The sequence below is a fragment of the Nannobrachium achirus genome (assembly GCF_963921795.1).
Source record: "Nannobrachium achirus genome assembly, chromosome: 7".
NCBI classification, from domain to species: domain Eukaryota; kingdom Metazoa; phylum Chordata; class Actinopteri; order Myctophiformes; family Myctophidae; genus Nannobrachium; species Nannobrachium achirus.
In genome coordinates, this window is record NC_137816.1 from 59,362,077 (window position 1) to 59,375,396 (window position 13,320).

Below are 13,320 nucleotides of genomic sequence, written 5' to 3' on the forward strand. Positions count from 1 at the left end.
TTTGAAGATTTTTGGAAAAGCCCATGTTTCTATGTCAGTGGTGCTCAAACGTGGACTCCCAAATATGATGATATTTATTTGGCCACGGACCCCCATAACAAAATATTTAGTTCCAGGGACCCCCCAGAAACAAAATTTGAGTTACAAATGTTCGCTTAAAAAATAAATATATTCAAAGATTTGCACACATTTTCACGACTTTTCAAAAATAGCAGATCTACAAGCTTGTGTGAGCTTGTACAGTACATCTGCTATTTTTCAATAGCTAAAGGCCCCTCCACCTTGGACCCTAGTAACTCAGTCCCACTTTCCCCCCCTTGTGATGCCCCTGCTTCCAGACCCACATCCCTCTCACTTCTGTGTTAGACATACTGTTCTTTACGTATTATATTGTGTAGTCCCACAGTTTCCCAAACAGTGCGTCGGGACACGTTTGTGGGTCACAGACCGATTGTTATTGCTCACGACTTGAGGAAAAATCCCATTTTCTTTTCCTATAATATAATAATCAATAATCTTTTTGTAACATTTAAAAGAATAATAATAATATATAAAAAAAAATACAAATTAAAATAATTAAAAAGTAGTGAAAATAGACGATCTACAAGCTCGCAACGTGACGTGTCTTGAGCTTGTAGATCTGCTATTGTCACTAGTTTGGGTCCCAGGCAAACGTCTTAATCTCTCTTTTGGGATCTCGACCTGAAAGGTTTGGGAACCATAGGGACTTACGCCTAATTTATGCGAATACCAGAAGAGTCGCCGGAAAGAAACTCACCTGGGCTGATGGTTTATGCCTTTTGATTGATTGAAGTTTTGGATATGAAAAGGTACAGTTTCATGATACAATGTCAACTAAAAAGAAACTCGGGTAAGGCAAGGCTTATTTGTTATTTTCCATTGAGATCCTTAATATCCTCATATCACTCTGTAATCAATGCCTAAACGATTAAACCTAACCTTATTCCTAACCTTAACCTCAGTAAAACGGTGCCAAAACCTAACCCTATTCCTAATCTTTACCTCATAAAGATATACGTAATCCTAAAGTTATTTCTAACCTTATTCTCAGTAAAACACATACAAGAATAGAAATCTCGACGAGTTTCTTTCCGGCGACTTTACCGGTTACCATTTATGCTTGTTGCTTGTCACACGAGAACAGCAGACCTACAAGCTCAATACGTTTCACATCCGTGCCACGCTTGCAGGTCAGCAATCTCTTCATGCACCAATCTTTTGTGCGGCGAAGTATGAATCGGGCTTTGCTCAGCAGGGACAGATAAAGAGGGAATGTCAGAGTGAAATGCAGAAGGTAAAAGAGGCAGACAGACAGACATGACAGACTGGGGAAAGGGATTGGAAGGAAGGAAGGAAAGCAGAAAAAGTGAGTGAGAGCAGGAGAGTTATGTCATCATCAGGGGAGACATATTTATGGACCCATCTGTGTGTTTCCCAATAATCCGGAATGATGGATACAGGCTGTAGCAGACTCCAACTGCACGTCCGCCACTGTATGACATGCAGTGAGACGTGCATAAAGACAAAAAGGTGTGTGTGTGTGTGTGTGTGTGTGTGTGTGTGTGTGTGTGTGTGTGTGTGTGTGTGTGTGTGTGTGCGTGCGTGCGTGCGTGCGTGCGTGTGTGCGTGTGCATGCGTGTAACTGTACATTATGCAATTACACAGAGGCTGCATTGTTAGCCAGTTAACTGTAGGCCTACTGCAATTCCCAGAGACTGATTGACAGTGGATTGCCAGTAGAGTGAGCCAGGTAGGCTACCAATGTTGCTTCTTTAGCAGGCTGACCCTAACTCTGACTGCTAAAGGATGAAAGGAAGGCAAAGTTTATGTTCGTGTGTGTTTGTGTGTGTGTGTGTGTGTGTGTGTGTGTGTGTGTGTGTGTGTGTGTGTGTGTGTGTGTGTGTGTGTGTGTGTGTGTGTGTGTGTGTGTGTGTTTGATTGAAGACTTTATTAGAAGTTTGCATAGGAAAAGGTACAGTTTCATGACGGTACAGTTCACTGGTACAAGGTCTACTAAAAGGAGATCCATGAAAAGACTAAGCTTATTTCCACTGGAAACCATTGAAGTATCTCATATAACATTGAATGACAGACAAATAGTGTGTGTGTGTTCTTCTGCTGACCTGTGGGAGATGCCATCTGAAGGTGACTGGACGTATCCAGCAGGTGTTCCGTCTGTCCCATCCCCCAAGAGACCCTATTCACGTCCCGCCCGCTCAGCAACTTCCTGGTGCTGACGTCACGCTTTGAAGGGGAAACCCTACTAAAAGCCCATAGAGTTAACACAGAAATCGCAAATTTAATGCAATTTCCGAATTTCCACAAAGCATTATAATTTACTTTACCATTCAAAATAATGATTTGTTGGCTTTAAGTCCAGCGATTTCTGTGTTAGTGTACCCTTCAAAGCTGACGTCAGCACCAGGAAGTTGCTGAGAAATTTGCTGAGTGGGTGGGCCGTGAATATATAGGGTCTATCGGTGGAAATCTGTTCATAGCCTACTGGCTCGCCTTTTTCTACTCTACTTTCCCTCTTACTGTATAGTAGGAAGCCTTGCCGAGCCATGAGGCCTGCATAGACGGGTTTCTGGTCCACATCACACTGATGGGTCGGTACCAAAATTAGCCAATAAATAGAAACCATGCAGCGCTCAGGCAGCGCTCCCCAAAACAACAGGTTTGGGGATTGGTGGGAATTGATTACATGATACATTCAGCTGTGCATTTAGTCTCAATGTTTGTAAACAAGAAACCGGTCTATAGGGCAGGTTTAGTACTTTTACTTCTACTCCACTACATCTCTGAGGCAAATACACTACATTTATTTGAAAACTAGTTTCCAGTTACTTGTAGATTTAGATTATTGTGTCTGTGACACTTGGCCTTTTAACTTCAATCATTTCTTTAGTTTGAAGTTATTTTTTTATTTTCGTTGATTATTTGGTTTACTTTCATTTGATACTTCCTGTTACTTTATTTTGGTATTTCCTGCTTTATTTTGAGACTTCCTGTTGCTGCACCTAGAACCACAGACATAGAAAGGTAGACGCCTCTTCCGGCTGGGGGGTGCTGGTCCAAGACTCCTGGCAAAAGAAATAAAAAGAATTACGGAATTCTTCCCTATGCGCCACAGAAGCGGAAATTCGGTCGGCCAATCAGAGGCAGATGGGGCGGGTTTTCTCATACGCAACGCTGAGCCGCGCAACATCAGGAACTGGATGAAAACAAAACTGGAGCTGTCACCAAACACTCAGAGATTTGTGAAATAAGTTGCCAGAGAGAAACATGGTCGTTTCATGTACAGCTCCGGGTTGTACAAACAGATGCACATTGGAAAATAGAACGCTGGGAATCGCTTTCCACAGGTAAGTAACATGATTCATTAATCTGTCTAATGAATGTAGACGGGAATGTGACCAAATCCTGGATCCAACTCCATGTCTGGTATTGACACTTGCTTTGGCCATGTAAACGTGCCAATAAAGCTCCTTTGAATTGAATGGGAAACGTCCCGGAAAAGACGCGCTGTGATTGGCCAGCAGTTTTTTTGAGTGACAGTATGCCTTCCACACTCCGCCATTTCTGCCAGGACTCCTTGACCTGGCGCGCCAAATTGAACTGCAGCGGCGGGGGAGGTATCTAGCTTTTTATATCTGCACCTAGAACCCTTATAGTTGAGGCCCACTAGATTCATGCACTCAGTCACAAACACACAGCAGACCAAGGGATAGGAGGAAGCACAGCATGTGTTTAGAAGGCAACATGGCAAGGTATGAAATGGTTTGAGTGCAACGTCTACACTATAGTTGAAATGTTGAAGCAGTTTGATTGAAAATGTTGATTGTCCACAGTGCCGGCCTGTTGCTAATGCTGTGCCTGATTGTTTGGTGAAACCAGAGTTCTAAGGTGGCTTTTCTTGACCTAGCAGCATCCCCCAGTTAGCGGAGTGAGTTACAGGATATTTCTTTGTTATTTTGGGTTTATTTTGATTTACTTTGAGTTAATTGTTTGGCTTTTCGTTTCGGGTTATGGTTAATGTTGCTTTGTTTGTTTGCTTTGGTATTTGTTTGCAATTGAAATGAATTGGTTTATTGCTATTTAAAATAATTGAATTACTAAATCACTGCATAATTTAGCCTTTTGATTGTTGAATAAGTTGACTTGAATTATTGAAGTTTTGACTTGAAATGCACTGATTTTATTGTATGATGTGAAACTATGAAATGAACAGTTCTACTGCCATATTTATTATTTATTTATTTGTGCTGGTGCCATCAAAAAGTAGCTTACTTTGCGATGTTATAGAAAATTATCTATGGATTATTTCCAAACATAATCTTTTTCAATGGACACATATATCTGTACTGTAGCCAAACTGACAGCAGGGGGAAGCCTTATGCAAGGAATGAATGTGAAATGGCCCTCCACTCTTTCCATCGCTCAGAGCGTAGAAATGTATTTTCTAGATCAGGTCCACACATAGAGTATATAATAGAGAGCGGACCAGCCCTGCCCCCAGTTATCATTTCAATGCAAGTGCTCAGTGGCGTTTTGAAGCATGCGGAAGTAGCTGAATTCCAGTGCATTGTGGGTGAATCCAGGTGCATTCTGGGGGAAATTGGTCTCTACCTAGAGACCAAAATGTTTGACGCCGAGACGTAATGACGTCACGAACGACGTCAATGTCCATTGTAGACCCCAGCGGTGCGCTCTTATGCTCGTGCATGTATGTTTCACCCCGCCTGAAATTCCAACTTTGAACGCCGCTTGAACGTTTACAAGCCGTTCTGGGGGCTTGGGTCCACAGAATACAGCCAGGAAGTGATTTGGGACTCCATTGATGTTTACGTGTGGTGGAAATTTGAGAGCATCGTTACGGGAGATGTTTTTTTTTTTACTGTACACACCCACGCGACCCCTCATCAGCTTACAGTGCTCAAAAAAGGTAAAAGAACGAGCGTTCGTATTGGCTTTGCGCCGCCGTCATAATTGGGACGAGCGTTAACGTTCGAAGCAGAGTTAACTGTGATATTTATTCTAATTATTCCATCTTATTTCTACTTTTAACGGTGTTCAACGATACCACAAATGTGCAATAAAAACACCCATTGAGACCATCCGACTGAGGGTCCGCTACAATTATTATTATTACATTAATGTATACATTAACCACTTCAACCCTACATACAGTATATACATTTCTGCCATTTGTAAACAGCCGATCTACAAGCTTATACTTTTAACAGAATATTTCCACATTGCAGTATTGATACTTATACTTAAAGTGGGTGTGACACGGCCAAAACAGCTAATTACGGCTATCAAATTATCATAATTTTTTAATGATGTCATGTACCCCCACGTTAAATTACCCAATCAAATTCATTTATTGTAGTTACTGCACTGAAAGTAGTACTTTCTGTACAGTAACTGCAATACATTAATTTGATTGGCTAATATGGGGGGAGGGGGCGGAGTTGAGCGCTGAGCATTATCTTGAAAAACTAACCCAACATAACCGTGGAAGGAGGAGAACAAATGCGACTTCATAAACCGAATTTTAAAACAAGCAGTTCTAGGGATTAAAATGTTATAGAATCTGCTATAGAATCCACCCTAACCGCGTACAAAGTACAAGTCTTCTACCAAAAAGGTGTCAGAGATTAGTAACGACGGTCCAACGTTCCCCTCCTCCCTAGCTCTGATCCCTTTCAGCAGCCATCTCTGTCCTGCTTTCGTCCCCACCGGAGCACACCGGAGCACTGAAGTCCACTCCGCGGCACATACACTCTGTGTGTGTGTAGCCTATGTGTGTGTGTGTGTGTGTGTGTGTGTGTGTGTGTGTGTGTGTGTGTGTGTGTGTGTGTGTCAGAGACCTGTGTGTGTGTGCGTGCGTGTGTGTGTCTGTGTACACACACAATAGCTCTCGAAAATAGCGGTGCGTTGCAGCGGTGCGGTGCTACAAGCTAACAACAACGCATCACGTTGTGCCCGCGCACAACGTGATGCTGCACAACGGACGAAGTATACATTAACTACTAACTGATGCGGCCCCGCCTCCTTTTCAGACTGTTTGGAGAAAGACCACGTGACCTACTGGATCATAATGTTAAACCTCTGGGCGTGTCAGCCGGTCTTTAAGTAAAACATTTGTGTACTTTTTACACAACTGCACACATAATAACACTGTTTTAATTTTGTGAGTCGTGAAACTGCTTTGTTAAATGAAACAACAATCAAATCAATCAATCCCGCGCCGTTCATTTCCCATCGTTGATCTCAGGCGCCAGCCTAGCTTGAAGCTTCACGTTGCACGGGGGACTCGGGTTCAATTAAAACGGGCCACATCTGCTTTCAGTAGCTCAGAAATGTTGCTCAAGTTTGTGCAACTTCCTCACGGAGGAAATGCTAAGTCATCAGATTTAATGGTCATCTGACATCTAGCCCCTGACCCCACCCAGGGATGTGTGTGTGTGTGTGTGTGTGTGTGTGTGTGTGTGTGTGTGTGTGTGTGTGTGTGTGTGTGTGTGTGTGTGTGTGTGTGTGTGTGTGTGTGTGTGTGTGTGTGTGTGTGTGTGTGTGTGGTGTGTGTGTGTGTGTGTACGCGTGCGCAAGCGTGCATGCATGTGTCAGTCTGAGCAACATGTACACTGTGTCAATGAAGGCAGAGGAGACATCTTAAGCATCTCAGACCTGCTGTGACACTATTGGTTCCAGCAGGCCCTCTCTCCCTTTGAACTCTCTGTAGATGTTCGAGGTCAGGGGTCTTCAATGTTTTCAGGCCAAGGACCCCTTGGTTGAGAGAGAGATGAAGCAGGGACCCCCACAACCTTTTCATAGATATAGTTTCATTGTTTGACAGCACAATCATCATGTAATGGATTCATGTCAATTTGTTTTCAGATATTTAACCACTTGAACTATCAATTCTTAATAAACTTGACCTTTCACTGTATTATTTAGTCTGCTCCTTTTCCCCTCTACACCAAATAGCCGATCTACAAGCTCACAGCGCCTCGCAGCACGAGGCGTTGTGAGGTTGTAGATCGGCTATTTTTGGCTAAAGAATAAAGGAAGTTATTCTGAAGTGTGGCCTACAGCTGGCCTTCGTCTTGACACAAAGTGGTCAAAGTTTGTTGTACGCCCCCCAAAATGTCCTGGCTCTGAATCGTGGCCTACATCTGGCCTACAACATACTGTATGTCCCACACTTGCCTCAATGGCCACGCTTCGCGGGACGATTAATGAAATGAACCGCTCACTTCACACTGGGTGTGATTTTTAATATGTTAATGATAATAATAATAATATATTCCCCTTTAAAGATAATCGTGAATGCATCAGAATGAAGCCATCCTGAATTTTGTTCTGAGTGCAGACAGCTGTATTTGCATATTTCTTGTTGATTCCAGCTTAATCACCCCGTCAACGCTGCTCCGAAATGGGTCACCACGAATCACTCCACATCTCACCGTCTCCTCCTTTCTCCCTCTTTCTCTCTGTTTTCATCCTTGACACCATTTCAGTTTTTCACAGTTCATCTCGTCTTGTCTCTCTCTCTCTCACTCTCCTCCCACTCCAAACTGATTCCCTGGTCTCTCTCCTTTGGTTAGACTAGACGGCATTAGACAACACCTGCTCACCCAGACTGAAGACTCCCAGTGACTCGATGAATCACCATGCGCAAAGATATTCACAGCCATGATCATCCCTGTGAACCCATCATGTAATACATCTGTGTGCTGTATATTTCTGTTCTATAATTATCATAAAAAAAAGAAATCCATTAAAAAATAAAAATAAAACGAATATTAATTAATTAAAATAAAGGCATAATATCTTTAGCCTGCATGGAAACCAGACGAATTTGCCAGAGCAAAAACAGATCCTCATTGATATAGTCTGACCATGTCAGGCTAATATTTCATTTATTATGTGCTAAAATTCTTTATCAGAATTCATTGCAGTGATTGCTTTTCTATCATGCTTTACTTTTCAAATGTTATGTTAATCACTAGATTTGTGAATCAACGGTGGACACAATTGTTAGTTCTCCGGTTCCATGACATTTGCTTGCTTCTCACCAAGATAAATTTGGATTATCTACTTAAAATTGAATTCCAGACAAATAGAACATTTATGCAAATATGCAGCTCCTACTAGTTACATTGGCCATGTTGAGCTGGGGCCGATAGTGGTGTAGATGGCGTGAACCTCCTGTCTCCTGGTGGAAGCTGTCCTCAGAAGTGGCTGGAGACTTCATGTGCACCAGATGTGTCAGCATGTGGTTGTCTACACTCTCCCCAGGCCAACAGTGGGGGTTGACAGGGATGGCAGTGTGCATGGGGAATTGACAACTGGGAGAAAAACTGAAAAGATAACATAAAATAAAAAACTATTGCTCTTTCTCCCCTAATCTGTTTTCTTACATTAGTTTTTATTGTTTTTTATACAAGACATAACAAGACAAACACCAGACTAAAATGCATATAAAAAACAAGTAATTAACCTATCATACCACATTATATAAAGCTTGTATACAGGGGAGCGGTCACACAGAGTCGAGATGACCCATGATATAGGACCCCAGATGTATTCGAATGTTGCTGTCCTGTTTATTGCAATGCAGCCTCTCCAAATGTTTCAGTGATACAAACTCATTAAGCCATCTAGTGAAACATGGAACAACAGAAGTCTTCCACACTGTTAAAACAATTATTTTGGCTCTCCCCTGATCTGTTAATACAATATTGATTGGTTGACCATTGACATAAACATGCTCTGACAACTTTGGTAATAAGCTGGTGATTTCTTTATTACTATTTACAGTAACACTACTAGCCCCCATAAGTCACATCTGTTCATGAAAGATTGCGGTGCATCTTGGGAATGGGCCTTTTGTGTCTAAAAATACATATTTAGCCACTTGTACACATGTCCCCCACCCACTGAAATCACAATTGTTAAAATCGCTAAAACGATTAAAAGCAGTACATTTAACACTCATCTTTTCTTTTCTCTGAATCAAATCCAAAATATGAACCCTTGTTGTGAAACAAATATTTGTAGTCCCACTGATCCGGAATCGATGGGGGTAAATTTATTATAATCAAATTATTGGCTCAGGAATGCGATATAAACAAAAACACGTTATTGAACTCAAGTCTCCATTGGGTGAGTAATCGATAGAAAAAAAGTCATTTGGGGGTTAACTACTCCTTTTGATTGATTGCTTGATTTTTATTAGAAGTTTGCATAGGAAAAGGTACAGTTTCATGACGGTACAGTTCACTGGTACAAGGTCTACTAAAAGGAGATCCATGAAAAGACTAAGCTTATTTCCACAGGAAACCATTAATATAACATTGAATGACAGACGAATAGAACACAGTACTATGCAGTAGATATGTAAATAAAATAAAATGAAAGAACAAAAAAAAGAAAACAGTAAGTCTAAACAAACAGAAAGTATATACAAAGAAGGGGCAGGGGAGGGTAGGGCTGGGCTAGTTTTTTATTTTATTTTTTTTACCAGTTGCGAACGGCTGCTGCCTGTAAGTGGTTTTTCAGGGCAATTTTAAAGGATGCTAGTGATCCACACTCCTTTATGGCCTTCGGTAAGGCTTTCCACATTTTGGTGGTATAGCAGAAGAACAAGTTTGACCCTTTGTTGGTTTTGACTCTGGGTTGAAAGTGATCTGTGGCGCTGCCTCTGGTGTTGTAATTATGGACATCCTTAACGTTTATAAAGTATTTTGACAGGTACTTGGGTATCATAGTGGTGTAGTCAGTGTATCTTGTACACCAGGCCCATTGCAAGTTGCTGTACTCTGTCATCTACTCTGAGACACCCCACTATAAGTGGAGGGTGGGCCGCTAACGTTTTCGAGATTTAAAATGGGAAACACTGGTCTAACTCAGGGGTTCCCAAACTTTTTTGCCTCAGGGCACCCCTATAAATATGATTTTCATTCGAGGCACCCCTAAATTATATTCATAATTTTCACTCCCAACACTTTATATTTATGCCATATTTTAGCGATTATGTTGCGAGGAAAGTGTCCAAATAAATTCCAAATATTATCAAATGATCTCGCGGCACCCCTGGACTGCTATCACGGCACCCCAGGGTGCCCCGTCACCCACTTTGAAAACCCCTGGTCTAACTGAATATGGAGAACTCGAGAAAAAAGGAGTTGAAGAATTGTTTTGTAATGTAGAAATGTACCTTTAAACAACTGTGTGTGTGTGTGTGTGTGTGTGTGTGTGTGTGTGTGTGTGTGTGTGTGTGTGTGTGTGTGTGTGCGTGCGTGTGCGTGTGCGTGTGCGTGTGTGCTTGTGTGTTTGTGTGTGTGTGCGTGTGCGTGTGTGTGTGTGTGTTTGTGGGCGGGCAGGCGGCAGGCGCGTGTGTCCCCTAGACTGCGGTGTTGGACCTCAGATTGAACGAGAGCTGACTTTTTCTTGGCCGTGAGCCTCCGATGTGAACCACATGCCCAGAGCCATTACTGCACATATTAAACCACTCTTTAGTGTTGCGTCTCTCACCCTGCTCTGTCCCGTGTGGTTTTCTAAACATAACGCATCATAAATATATAGGAATGTGCCGGAGCAGATTTGTCCACTCGGAATGAATTTGACTCGCCTCAACAGAATGCACTGTGGCAGAAATGTCCTCTTGAAAGTGTGTTTGTTGGAGATGAGGGATTCGGGGGAAACTTTGTGAAATTGTTACAGCACACAATTTGTGAGGATGTTACATTCACGGGTGGATAGTTTACTGGCCCTTGTGTTCAAGACGAGCACTTTGGGAATAGGGTAAAGCCAAATAAACCTCTCTAGCCATAACATGAATAGGACTTCATGGAAATTGCGTGAAGGTTGCAGCCAATAATCGTGCAGGGCCATTGGCCAAACATCTATTCGCTATTTTCATTCTAGACTCACACTTTTCATTAGTTTCAAACCTCAGTACAACTGAAGTTGAAGACTTACTTCACTCCCGTTCGGATTAAATCCTGGTCTGTGTGTTAGCCTGGGTTACTGTTGTCCTTATTTAATCACATGAATACTAGCTTTCCTATTCTGGTAAAATAGCTGACGCAGAATCTTGTGTTGTGTTGCAACACATTGTGCGCATCGGCTATTATCGCCAAAGAGAGTTGGAGATATATTTTCGTCCATGCTTATCCCTAAAATTCTTTGCTAACTATTTTGACATTTTAAAATACATCTAGCTGATCTACATCAACACGTAAGCTTGTAGATCAGCTATTTGAACTATCTATAGTAAAGTAGGAAAAAAAGTTTGTGTATGCGACCTGACGGTCGCTTATCTCCCGATTTAGGGAGTCTTACTGGTTTGGTAGATTCATTTATTCAATCATTTATTTATTCATTCATACCTCTGCTGTCAAGGTCACATAGGTGAACATTATAATGAAAATGTGCACGCACGCACACACACACACACACACACACACACACACACACACACACACACACACACACACACACACACACACACACACACACACACACACACGGCTCACGTGAGGTCTCTTAGCATGCTGTGACAGTTTAGTCTGCACTTTTGTGTGTGTGTGTGTGTGTGTGTGTGTGTGTGTGTGTGTGTGTGTGTGTGTGTGTGTGTGTGTGTGTGTGTGTGTGTGTGTGTGTGTGTGTGTGTGTGTGTGTGTGCGTGCGTGCGTGTTCCTGTGTGAATGTGCATCTACTCCCTCCCTCACACACACCATGCTATGTGTGCATCCCGCTATGGATTGCAAAACATTGCCGCTGCTTCTCATAGTCAGCTGCTCCAAAGATAGGCCACACAGATGCTTCCTCTAAACTAGCAAGGTTCACTTCTAGCAGTCACTGGCCACACAATGATGATGCTGATCGACGGTGGTGGAAAAAGTACTCAGATGTTTTACTTAAGTAAAAGTACTAGTAAGACGCCTCAGGGCGAAAAGCCACTGTGATGTGGACATCCAGGATCTCCATATATGGGCATAAAAGGGATTTGTTTCCCTGGCATCAAATGGATCTCTCTAACAGGGCATCATTAATATTGATGACATCAGGGAAGTCCATATATGGGCATAGGGATTCTGTTAGTGTGACATCACAGTGAAGCCAGAGCTTGATGTCAGAGCGGCAACCCCATTCTGTCAGAGTGGTTCCCCTGACATCAAATCGTTCACCGCCCTGTATATATGTCACGGTTTGTTAGAGAAACAGGACGGTCGAGAAACGGAGCACTCGTCGTGCAGCACGGGGCGGAACGGAGCCGCTCGATTGTCCACGACATTGCAAGCGGCGCGCAGGCCAGCGGACCTTTGCGAGTGGCCGCGAAGAGCGGGCCCGGCCGCGCGAGTTACGAAGCCGTGGTGAATGCAATCGTTATATTTATGCCCAGGCCGTAAGGCCTGGGCAAGCCCACGATAAACGCCCTGTCCAAGTGACTACAATGGAGCTAATGGCTAGGCTAGGCTAGGCTAGGCTAGGCTAGTAAATAAAGAAAGAGTCGCAAACGAGTGACGTCAGCGCCTTCACTAGTGAATGGCTGTCGCATTATAACTCTATGGGCTGTCGTCGCCACCTGGTGGTGATTGGTGTGTGGTGAACGACAAAACAAGCGCTCTTACATAGAACGTCCTGAGTTACCCAAACATCCGGTAACATATATATATATATATATTTTTTTTTTTTTCTTTTTTTTTTTTTCTGTATGCTGTATGGTTATGCTGTATGGTCACTATTGGTTAGCTTCCAGGCCTATACAATGTTTTTCAATGCCTTAAATGCCAAACATGAACGGCGCTGTGTCGGCTCAAGCAGACTTTGCAATGCTCAACACGCCGACTCGCTCGTTTTAGCTCGCTCAGCGGTGTCTCACGTGTCTCAAGTTCGCTTGAGACAGCGCGCCTCCGTCGCGGTTTGGTCAATAACTATCCTTGTTTTCTCAAAAAGGTAAAGGCGGTTTCCATGTTTTCTCAGTCTTGTATTCAGCCAATGAGAACGCAGGGAGGGCGGCGCTTGCCAGAATGCCGCTACGATTCACTATTAGGCATGGGAACCGCACTCCCCTCCACCGGAAAGCCCTACAAACAGGGGCGTCACAAGGGGGGAAAGTGGGACTGAGTTACTAGGGCCCAAGATGGAGGGGCCTGGAATTATGGTATATTTTAGCTATTGAAAAATAGCAGATATACAAGCTTGAATATATGTATTTTTTAAGCGAACACTTGTAACTCAAATTTTGCTCCTGGGGGGTCCCTGGAACTAAATATTTTGAGA